The sequence below is a fragment of the Delphinus delphis genome, chromosome 15 (assembly GCF_949987515.2).
Source record: "Delphinus delphis chromosome 15, mDelDel1.2, whole genome shotgun sequence".
Classification (NCBI taxonomy): domain Eukaryota; kingdom Metazoa; phylum Chordata; class Mammalia; order Artiodactyla; family Delphinidae; genus Delphinus; species Delphinus delphis.
Genome location: NC_082697.1, coordinates 85,786,752 through 85,799,053, shown reverse-complemented (window position 1 = coordinate 85,799,053; position 12,302 = coordinate 85,786,752).

Here is a 12,302-nt window from a genome sequence, read left to right as displayed (position 1 = left end):
CAAAAATACCAAAACATAAAACAGAAGCAATATTGTAACGAATTCAGTAAAGACTTTAAAAATGGTCCACATCAAAAAAACTCAAAAAAAAAAATAAAGAGGTGGTTAAGGTAAAATGAGGTCATACGTGGAACCCTAATTCAACATGACCAGTGTCTTTATAGGAAGATGAGATTAGGACACGATGCACACACAGGAAAGACCATGTGAGGACACAGGGAGAAGACGGCCGCCTGCCATCCAAGGAGAGAGGCCTCAGAAGAAACCAACCCTACCGACAGCTTGATCTTGGACTCCCAGCCTCTGGAATTGTGAGAAAATAAATTTCTGTCATCTAAGCCACCCAGTCTGACCGCTTATGATTGCAGGTGGGCTGGGTGGTTCTCCTGATCCCAGCTGAGCTCACCTGCGTCAGGGGTTGGCTCTCAGTGGGTCCTCAGTGGCCCCATCTGGGAGAGCAGTGGTGTGGCTGTGCCGCCCTGTGGTCTCTGATGCTCCAGCAGGGGGCCCGGACTTCTCGTCATGGTGACAGCAGGGGAGAGGGAGAGAGAAAGAGATGACGAGTGCACAGGGCCCTTGAGGCCTGGGCTCCCGACAAGCACTCCATCACTTCTGCTACATCCCACTGGCCAAAGCAAATCACGTGACCAGCCCTGCTTCAGGGGGTGGGGAACCAGATCCCCGGGGATCTGCAGAGCTGAGAGGCAAAGGGGGTGGGTTTGGGGAGGGGTGGAGAAATGGGGTCATTTTTGCCATCAACTGAGAGGATTACTGAACATTTTATTTTGAGTGTAAAAACCTGAACTTCAAGTCTGAGTAATTTGGAGTGGTTAAGGGGGACAGGAATACTTAGAAATAAAGGGTTGGGGTCCCTGCCATGCAGCTCTCAATCAGAGATGAAGATGAAGGGAGTGAGACAGATGGTAAAACTGTGACCAGCTTTGCAACTAAAACAAACAGCACCGCCAGCAGGCCTGTCGTGGCACCGACGGCCCCATTCTCTGGGGTGTCCTAAAGCCAACACGGTTTGGTTTATGGCTGCGTTTGAACCCAGCTTAGTCCAGCAAGATGTTTCTCAACAGCTCAGAAATACGTGAGCACATTCTTTGAACACATGCAATTTAGTCCAATCCACTTGCTGGTGGAACACTGCAAATGAAAATAAACAAGATTCATACCTATTTTCAAGCACGTTGCAGTATGAGCGAAATTAACTTTGGCAAATAAGACCCTTCTGAAAAAGGATGGAGTTGGTAGAAACTGCTCTGTCCCCTGAAAACTAATCCTGAGACTGGAAAGACCCAGCCGTCAAGACAGGAATAGCAATGCACCGGGCGGCTCTGCAGCAGGAAACGGGCTGGTGCCGGGCACGCGGGGGCTGGCTCAGGAGCGACATACAATACGATGCAATTTATTTCTCTCTAGTATCTTTCAAGTGGACGTTTAACAAAACGCTCCACAGCTAATTACCGACTTTCTATGCAAAAATGGGCAGAGTACATAGTGCACAACTAATCAAACGGATGGAATCAGAAGACATTTGTAGGACAGTTACAGACGGGGGGAGCGCCCCTGGCCAAGCTTCGTTCGGGCCAAGGAGAGGCCTCATGGTACCATTAACTAGTAGGAGCTGAAAGGCCACCAGTGTGGGGAAGATGTCAGGGCCAGAGGGGTCTGGGTATTCCTGGGAGGCTGGCACAGACAGCCAAGACACCCTAGGAAGGACCGGGCCCGTAGGGGATTGATCGGGAGCAAGGAAGCAATGCCAGCCCTGTTTGGGGATGTGTGGGACACAGGGGCAGTTCAGGGGGCAGGGGTGATGTTTTGATTGAAATCCTGATGTGGACCAGAAGCCGTAAAGGTTTGTGGTGACAGTAGATGGAACACGCACGCGTCCAGCTTTAGAGGGAGAGGTGGATGGGCTGGGCTGGGGTCCAGCAGCGGAGACATTCCAGGGAGAGATAAGAAAGGCAGGGCTGCGTCAAAAAGGCCCCCTGGAAGTGGTAGAGGGTCAGGGTTAGCGGACCCAGCTTTGTGGAAGACAAGAAAGTCACACCCAAACCTACTTTTCCTATTCTGGGGGTCAGAAGGAGAGGAAGACCGAGGTGGGGGCGTCTTATCTGACAATATTTGAAGGACACATCAGGGGTGACATTGATTGGATCCTGGAGTCACCAAGTGCTAGGTGAGGACGGCACATGGAGCTTCACCATGTAGGAAGGATTTTGAGTCCCTGGGAAGCAGACACACTGGGGCTCAGGATGGCGGAGACTTGTTGCAAAGACAGTTACAGAGCTGCCCTGGGAATCCAGGTCCCCAATTCTAAATCCAGGGTTCTCAAGCTGAAAACTACTTCCAGCATAAGCCTGGTACATGGGTCTGACATGAACTCCCTGAAAGCAAAACTAGAAACGAAGACCCAACACAGCCCAAAATAAATAAATAAATTTAAAAAATTAAAAAAAATAAAAAAAGAAAGAGAACAAACCAAATCAGAACCCCAATGAGATGAATTTTTTTTTTTTTTTGCACCTTGTATTTTGGTGTTATTTTGTTTTAGCTTCTGTCATCCGGCCCACATACTTTGGACTCCTGTACGTGTAGCCTGTTTTCATTTTAGAAAATGTGAAGAGGCTCAGAGATTCACAGATGCAAGCCCAGGGGTACTGTCTGCTGACCCGCAGACGAGCAGAGGGAGGACGCAGGTTTGCAATGGCTGGAAGGCCGGCAGAACCAAAAACACTCCAGACTCCAGGTCAGACTTGGATAATGTCCTCGGGGTAATGCTTCTCACCTTCATAAAGAGAAGAATTACGACGCTGTCCCCCCCTCCCCCCCGCCCCCATGTCCTCAGCTGATGGCCAGAGAAGAGAGGTCATATTTACTATTTTGTCCTTACAGAACACAGAGAGGGATGCCGGCTGCATATTTGGAAAGCAGGGACTTAATGCTTTGAGATGGGGTGTCAGGCCAGGAAAAGTGGACGATTTCATCTTATTTAGTTAATGGTGACAGTGGAATCTTCTCCCAAGGAACTCACTGCCATACCTGCAAGATGCCCAGGGAGGAAACAAGCCATCGTTCACTCCGGAGGGGGGCGGGGGGATTACGTTGGATGTGTTAACAAGGCAAGATCAGGAGAGCTGGGAGCCAATGGTAAGCCATCAGCATTAGTTCCTCCCTGGCTGAGTTTAGTCCAAAATGACAGCTTTGCCTGGAGGCTACAAAGCAAGCATTCAGAGAAATTCAGGAGGGGTCTTTCTTTTCTACTCTGCTGAGCGGAAGAGTGTCATTTTTCACTTGGTGTTTTAGATGCTCTGGAGTGTGCTTTCTCATTAGCTGTGGCTGCTTCCTCTTATCTAAGACGAGGCGTCTTAGATTCCGGGAAGAAGCACTGCTTTCCAAACCCAGGGGGAGGTGGCCATCCGACTCCTGGGGTGGTACCCAACGGGGCTGCAGGAGATGTTGTTTCCGCTCGGTGACCCAAGTACCCCCAAGTAAGCGGCTTCTCCTTATAACAGAGAGCTTGACCTTAACCCTAATAAGATGGCATTAAAGTCCCCAAAGAACCAGGAGCCGTGTCCAGCTGTCGCCACCGCAGGTCACCCCCCACCGGGGTACTAAAGACCCTTCTCTTTTCACCCGGAGGAGGGGAGAAGCTCAGACTCAAGCTCTCCTCCGTGGGATTCTCTCCACGATGCTGTCATCCTTCTGCGCCGGCAGAACCACCCTGAAACAGGCGTGTGCTTTTAGCTGCAGCGCCTTGCCAGGAGCTCAGGAGCCTGCATCCCACTTCCTGGCACTGATGGAGGATCCTGTCGGTGGGGGGAAGACGCTCCGGTCGTGCACTGCTGATGCGTTAGGAAAGATTTTACTGCATAACGTTTACTTTCCAGAGCAGCGCTGGGGACAGAAGGCCACGGGAGGCGAGGGGCGCTGCTCCTCCTCGTCAGGTAGCCCCTTGGTTGACCTGCCATTTAGGGCTTGGATGCCCGGGCGACACTCCGGGGTCCAGAGGCATTTCTCTGTGTCCGCAGCTATGCCAGGGCCAGGAACAGCAGCGAGCCAGCTGTCTGGGGCTGGTTTCACGGTTCCCCAGGCCCCGGGGTGGGACCCACTGCCTCCGAAGGGCTGGTGCGGCAACAACAAAGAATGAAAACAAGGGGATTAGGGGGTGCAGTTGAATCGCCAGAGGTTTCTGGCAGAGGCAGCGAGCCTCGGGCCGGATCACCAAGGACTCAGCGTCTCACGACTTAGGCCTTTCCATCCTCTGGGCCCTGCAGAAATATAAGCATCCCTTCGCCCCAGTCCCAGGCCTGGGAAAGCGCGATGGTTGCGAGGGCGGACGTTGACCACCAATGACCCACCTGTCTCTGCTGCTCTTTAGACCCCCTCCCGGGACCCTCTCCTTCCCGCCAGCTCCCTGCACTCGGCACTTTCCGCGTGGACCCTGCAAGGAGCCCGTGGGCTGGGGTAGAACTCAAGCTCTGGCAGATGGCCTAACCTCAGCTTCCCCTTCTGTACAATGGGAACCTCGCCAGGTTGCTGCCAACAAGCTGATGCATTCGGGAGCTCAGTGCCGGCGCTGCTGGTGTGGAGGAAGACATGGGGACCCCAGGCAGCAGGAACGATGGGATGTGACAGAAAGGGAAGGATGCTGATGAAAGGGGGTCAAACTGAAACAGAGCAGGACGCTATGGTCCTTCCCACCCCGCCATGTCCTCAGCCTGCCTTTTGTCTGTGGAAAAAATTTAGCCAAAGAATAAGTTTAATCAGAGAGCTGAGAAAATGCAGAAACAGAGGAACACAGTCAAAGGAGACCAAATAATAATAGTTCAGTCATTAAGCAAAGTCAAGGACCTTTAGTTCCTCCTCAAGGGCTAGAGATAATATTCTGAGCCATATCCCGTGAGCTGTCTTATAGGTACTGAAACACCACCAGGTGGAAGAAGTTAACTACATGATGGCCAGGCTGTAGCCATGACATAAGCTGCCACAATTCCAAGAATTGGCCCAAAGAAATGCAAACAAACCGACCCTGGAACTGAAGATTAACTGTACCTAAAATAATCGAGATGACGCTGGTCAGACCACTGATGACCAATTTCAAGACGACTGTCGGAGCTGCCTGTGCTGTTCCTGCCTGTAGCCCCCTCCCTCTGTCTGTAAACGCTCTTGCCCCCTGATTGTCGGCGGGGCGTGGAGTCGGCCTTCGGACAGGTGTCCGCCGTCCCCCCACCCCCCAGTTGCTAGCCTCTGAAATAAAGCAACATTCCCTTTCCTACCAACACTTGTCTCTCGAGAACTGGCTTTCGAGCGGCGAGCAGCCGGACCTGGGTTCGGGAACAAAACCAGAGGGCAGCTTCTTGACAGTTTGACCGGGGCACGTCCAGCTCCAGTCGCGATGCACAGATGGGACTCCGTGTGGAAGATTCAAGGTGCGAATATTCCAAGGCCTGTGTGCCACCTTTGCTCCTGTCCTCGCTCCCTCTGGCTCTCGATATATAATCCTAGCCCAGGACCCACATGGCTAGGATTGTAAACCTGTTGGAAAAGAATTCTAGGCAGACAGCCACGTACACCCTCCCCGCCTCCATCAGGGGACCCGCGGAGGGGGTGGGTCAGGCCCAACTTGGGCAAGCGAATTCGTGTTCAGTCCACCAGGGGGTCATTGACTAAATCCCCACAGCAGATGAATCGTGCCCTCGCCTGGAAAAACGGCTCCCTTGTGTCTTCCGGGGTCCACTGCTGTTTATTAAGCTGTTGGAGAGCCAATCTTTCACCACTTTCAGGGACCCAAACACGGCCAGTTCTTGCTTTTCTTTCTGTTTTTGCTTTTTGACAGCGAACATGAATGCCTCCCAGGTTTCCTGTGAAATCCTCCATTGTGGGGAGTTAGGCATTGATGAGTGGACACATATAGTCCTTAATTCATTCATGAATGTTATGAGTACCTACTATGTGCCAGGCTCATGCTAGGCTCTGGAAAAACAATGGTGATAAAAAAACAACCAAAAACAAAACAACAACAACAACAAAAAAAACAACCAGACTCGGTCCCTATCCTCAAGGCACTTACAATCCAGTCCAAAGCGAGATGATAACAAAATGATCACATAAATGAATGTAAAATTGGAAATTGTGTTCTAGGGAAGTTGCACGGTGCTCTAACAGCCTACAGTAAGAGGATTTGATTTGGTCATGGAGCTGGTGGAGGGCTTTTTGAAGAAGCGACCCTTGAAGGATGAGACGGAGTCAGTTAGGTAGGTGGAAAAGGGAAGAGTGATCGGGTCGAAGGGATAGCATTTGCAAAGGCCCTGTGGCAGGAGGGCACATGGCAGCAATGAGGTCAGGGTCGAGAGGGATGGGTACACAGAGCTGGATAAGGCTGTGGAGGTGAGCAAGGGCCAAGCTGAGCAGTTTTGTTTTGTTTTTTTTTGCAGTACGCGGGCCTCTCACTGTTGTGGCCTCTCCCGTTGCGGAGCACAGGCTCCGGACGCTCAGACTCAGCGGCCATGGCTCACGGGCCCAGCCGCTCCGCGGCATGTGGGATCTTCCCGGACCGGGGCACGAACCCGTGTCCCCTGCATCGGCAGGCGGACTCTCAACCACTGCGCCACCAGGGAAGCCCCTAAGCTGAGCAGTTTTGATCTTTATCCCAAGAGCAGGGGACCCACTGAAGGATATAAAGAGGAAACATGGTCAAATTTGCTCATAAGAAGATCACTCTGGCTCCCTGAGGTGGGCTCTGCAATGAGCCATCAGATAGCTCTGCAGAAATAAAGGCCTGTCCTGCAGATGCCAGGAGGGCTGCTGGCAGAAAGCCCTCAGCATCTGACTCCTTCAGGATGGCTTCTGCTGGAGAGGGTGCTGGCCCAAGTCACACCCCTTTGCAGGAGAGCCAGCATCTGGTACCTGATCAACCCCAGGACAGCCCGAGGGGTCATCCCATCTCCAGAATTCCCTGTGGGGTCGTTGGAGGCCTTCCTTGAGGCTGAATTGAAGTTGGATAATGTCCTCTGCCTACGCCTGCATCCCACCCTCCCCTCGCACCGGGGATATTCCTAAGATCACTCCCTGACAAAGCTCCTTCCCATTCATCTCCCTGAGTCTGCTTCCTGGGACACCCAGCCTGAGGCCCTACAGGAGGAGAAGGGATCAGAGAGGGTGCAGGGTGAGCAGATGAGTTCCCTGCGTCAGGCCAGGGGAGCTGGTGGTCTGCACTGGGGTGGGGAGGGCAGGGAGGTGGGGACTGGTTATGGGTTGAGTTGTGTCCCCCATAAAAGATGGTGCCATCCTAACCCCAGTAACCGTGAATGTGCCCTCATTTGGAAACAGAGTCTTTGCAGACGATCCAGTTAAGATGAGGTCAGTGGGGTGGGCCCTCCTCCAGTATGACTGGGGTCCTTACACAAAGGGGGAATTTGGACACAGAGACTCACACCAGGGAGAACAACATGTGAAGATGAACGCAGACGTTGGGGTGATGCCCGTACGAGCTGAGGATGCCAGCAAACCCCAGAAGCTCGGGGAGGGGCCTGGGATAGATCCTCCCTCACAGCCCCAGCAGGACCAACCCTGCCCACACCTTGGCCTCGGACTTCTGGCCTCCAGAACTGGGAGACAGTACATGTCCGCTGTGCGCGGTGATTTGTCTCGGTGGTTGGGTAAACGGTGTGCCTCTCACCATTACTCAGCTCAAATGACGAACTCACGGGTTCACAGAGAAGCCCCAGACTTTAAATACTGGTAAGTATGAAAAAAAGTGATGCTTAAAAAAGAGAAAATCTGTTGCTTGAAAGGAAGAAGGGTAGGTTCCCCACCTCCCCCAGGCTGAAGGAGTGAGGCCCCGGGAGGTGGCTGCAGGGCTGACTTCCTGCACTGCCTGGGGGTTCTGGGCGCGCTTTCTGTGCACACAGCTCAGGAGTCGGCGCGTGGGAGGCCAGCCGGGGGGCAGGGGCTGCGGCAGCGCCCCCCCTTCTGCTGCTCACCTTTGCTCCCCGACTCTGTCTCAGACCCACATCCAGGAGGCAGAGCCCCCAGAAGAGGGGCGGAGGGGCGGCCGGCCCCTGTGTGCGGTTCTCCTTTCCCAGGCATGCCTCAAGCCACGTGCAAAGGAGGGAGAAGAGTGCGAATGAAAAATGACAAGAGAAAAGCTTTTTCAAGCTGGGTGTTGAAGCAGATTTTCCACTCCCCCCAACTCCAGGGTGGATTCTTGTGTGTGTTGTTTGTAACCGTTACTAAGGTACAAGATCTACCTGTTGGAAGCATTCAGAATACCACCAGAACATTCTGGAGATAAAGGCCAAAAAACCCCCAAAACCCTTCAACCCCAAAACAACCCACAACCAACTCTTACGTTTGGAAAAGAAGATTAGAAAAAGATGAAAATAATCACAAAGGTACGATTTACTCCTTACAAGGTTATAAATATTAATATGAAACCTCTTTACACTGGGAAACGTTACCCTACAGCATAATGTTAATTTTATGAAAATCGATTCATTTAGCGCTCGTACATTTTTTTTTACTTCTCTCTCTGGCTTTTGCTGATGATTTAAGAATTGCAGTCTGGGTGAATGTTTCTTACTTCGACAGCTCCTGTCTGGCACCAGGGCATAGCACAGGGTTCTGACAACACAATTATTTCTCTGATAATGCGCTGTGAGTTCCCCACAGGTGAGAGCCGGGTGCAGCTAAGGCGGGTTGAGCAGCTGAGCTGCAAGCTGGATGTTTTTAATTATAACTGTGATTTGACTGACATCACACCCTCCAGATACACAAAGACCTCAGACGCCAGACCCAAGGGGAAAATACCGAAAGTGTGAGGGGCAGGAGGTTAGCAGGGGTGGCGGCTTGTTGGTGCCCCCCCGGCCAGGCACAGTGTTTTTATCTCCTTTAAGCCCCCCAACAGCCCTGGAAGGGAGGTTTGTGATTATCCCCATTTTACAGATGAAGAACCTGAAGCTCGAGGTAGCCAGAAACTCACCTGAGGGTGTGTCGCTAGAAAGTGACTGGTGTGAGCTGGAAACCCAGGTCCACTTAGTTCCATGGCCCAGCGACACGTGGACCAAGGCATCAGTTACTACCTTGGACTAAAACTAGAAATTCCAGGGTGTTCCCCGCCGGGTCCCCTCACTGCATCAGAATCGATCCCAGTGATGCCGTTCAGTGAAGAGCCACAAATCCTGACCAAAGTGAATTAGATGCAGAATGTCGGTGGCCAGAGATGTGTTTAGACGGAACCCAGAGGATCAGGGTTTTGAAAGCTCCATTCACTATACAAGAGGTCAACACCTTATTCCAATTTCCATGAGCTGGGTAACCAGGTGAAGTTCTAAAAAAAAAAAAAAAAAAAAGGAGCACCGTGACAGCACTGACGGAAAGGGGGGAAAATATCCAACATGAAGTTACACTTGGAACCAATTTCAGCTCACGGAGAAAGATCCGGAAGCCATTCGGTGGGACCATCACAGCAATCAGCGAGAGAGCACGGGGACCGAGCTGCTGGGACCACTGCCCTCCTTCTAATTTGGGAACTAAATGCCGGTCATGCAATCTTGTTAAGGAGCGAATATGGGATGAAAACGGGACACGCAACAAGAGTGACATGCCAGCTCCTCAGCGAAGGTCTAAAGATCGAGCTGAATTAATTTCTAAGAGAACCCGTGACAGATTCTTGATTATGATCCCCAATTAGGGAAACCTCGGTTTCGTTTTTGTTTAATGTCAGGAAGTTAAGAGGCTGCCGGGCCGATGGCTAAGAAAGACGAGGAGGTGGAAGCCTCGCCTCCTTTGAAACGTAAGCAGCCGCGCTGCAGATCCTTTCATGCTCCCTCCACCAAGAAAGCTGTGAAATCCGTGCGTCTCAATCGATGCCCAACGAGGGAAATGCGGTCATGACAAGAATAAGGGCTTCTCCTCATCTCTGGAGCCCACAGGGGCTAAAAGCATCAGACAAGCTTGTTCTGTGAAAAAGGGAAATGAAAGATTCCGTCTTGGACTAGAGAAACATCCCCAAGGGAAAATGGGCCACAGAACCAGAAACTCCACAGAGAAATCTTCTGTTGGGCTTTTCCCAAATCGACAGATGTCTCTGGTTGATAGGACCTAGGATGGCGCTACCTGGAGGGAAGAGGAGGCCTGCTTAGTTCTCCTATAGGTTGAAGGAAAGGGGACGAGATGGAAGGAGAGGGCTGGGGCCTGGAGGGATGCCCATGTGCGTGGGGACAGGGGAGAAATCTAGCCGCAGGTGCAGGTGCTGGGGAGACAGAACCCAGGTTCCAAAAGGTAGGAGCACAAGGACAGGATGGACGAGGGAGACTGACGCGGAGCAAGGAGGGCAGGAAATGGGTCAGGAAGCCCCTCTCGGGCTGTGCAGGCCGGCAGCACACGGCACACCGCCTAATGGGGGGCGGGGGCAGCACCCCAGCCAGCATGCCAAGGCTTGGGGACCTGAGGCCTGAGAAGGGACAAAGGGGGTCCTAACCCTGGAAACTTGGGGGTCTTTGAACTCAGGGCATAGTCAACAAGCCTCTCCTCACTTCTGACACCAAGACCACTCTCAGTTCTGATAATTGGCCACAGAATTCACCGAGAGCTGTCATACTCCCAGTTACAGCTCATGACAGTGAAGGAGACAGATTAAAACCAGCCAGGGGCACGCAGTCCAGGAGCGTCCCCCATACGGCACTCCCAGCTGTCCCCCGCTGCCCTGCAGTGGAGGTGTGCGCAGAGCTGACCGCTCCCAGCAGTGTTGTGTGACAGCATGCATGGAACATCGGCCATCAGGGAGGCCCCTGCGCCCTGGTGTCCAGAGTCTGCTCTGGGCTCCATTGCATGCTCACAGCTGACTCCCCGTGGGGCTGACCTCGGCTCCAGCCCTTCCTGAGGCTGAGGTGACGAATCACATGGTTAGTCTACCTGGCACGGCCCAAAGGACCCCAGTCAACAAACGTTCTATCAGGCAGGACATTCCAAAGGCCCAGAGATCACTTCCCGGGAGGTTACTGGGCAGAGATGCAGCCTCAGAGCAAAGGATAGAGACCTGGAGCTATTACACAGGGCGCAGTGAGGAGCCCGTGTCCCCCAATAAGGCCACGGCTGGGGATCAGAGCTATGGTGCCAGGTCCAACCCAGAACTGGCTCCAGGGTACCAGGTAAAGGCACCTGAATCCTCCCCTTTCAGGTGAGGATGGGAGCGCAGGAGTGAATGGGTGGGAAGGGTGAAGGGGGTCCCGAAGCAGACACCCGAAAGCAAGGAAGATTGATCTGTGTCACAGTGCAGGCTGGGGGTGCAGAGCAGGGTCTCACAGGCCCCCAGGGAATGGAAAACCCCTTCCTCAGAGAGGAAGGACCGTTTCCCAGAGAAGGGATAAGATGTGAGCAGGTGAGAGCCACATAAGCCCCTGGACTATCAAAGTAATTTGAGGTAAGTATTAAAAATTCAGATTGCTTATAACCCCACCCCAGGCCCAGGAAATGAGAGTCTTTGAGGCTGGACCCAGGAATCTGCATTTTTAAAAACATCTAGCATTAGGCTTAGCAGCGGGGTTTCAAGAGTGTGGGCTGGAACGATCTCGGCCACCTGGGCGGGAGAATCAGCCTCTTAGGCGGTTGTGTCTCAGCTTCTTCAGCTGTAAAGTGGGATTTAAAAAAATTTTTATTGACATATAGTTGACTTACGATGTTGTGTTAATTTCTGCTGTACAGCAAAGTGACTCAGTTATACATATTCTCTTTCATATTCTTTTCCATTATGGTTTATCACAGGATATTGAATAGAGTTTCCTGTGCTTAGACAGTAGGACCTTGTTGTTTATCCAGTCCATAGTAAAGTGGGAATTTGAATACACACCTGAAGGGCTGTTGGGGGGATGAAATGAGACATCCAGGGGGCACTCAACACATATTGCTTTAAGATCCAAGGTGCAGTATCCTTTTGGGATGAGAAAAAAGTTTTGAAACTAGAGAGAGTTGGTGGTTGACAACATTGCGGTTGTACTAAATGCTACCGAATGATACGCTTTGAAGTGGTGAACTGTGCGCTGCGCGAGTTTCACTTCGATAATTAATAATAGTAATAATAATAATAATAATAATAATAGTAAATCCAGGGTGCAGAAATCTCCTCCGGTACACGGCTACCTTTCCACAGAGATCCAGGATCTCTCGCGTGTTTTGTACTAAGACATCCTGGCTTCCTCACCTGCCCCCTAGGTCTGCACCTCCCCCCCAATGTTTCAAGTTTGTAGGACTTCCCTGAACTCCAACGCCTGCCACGTGAGAGTCCCTCTTCCCTT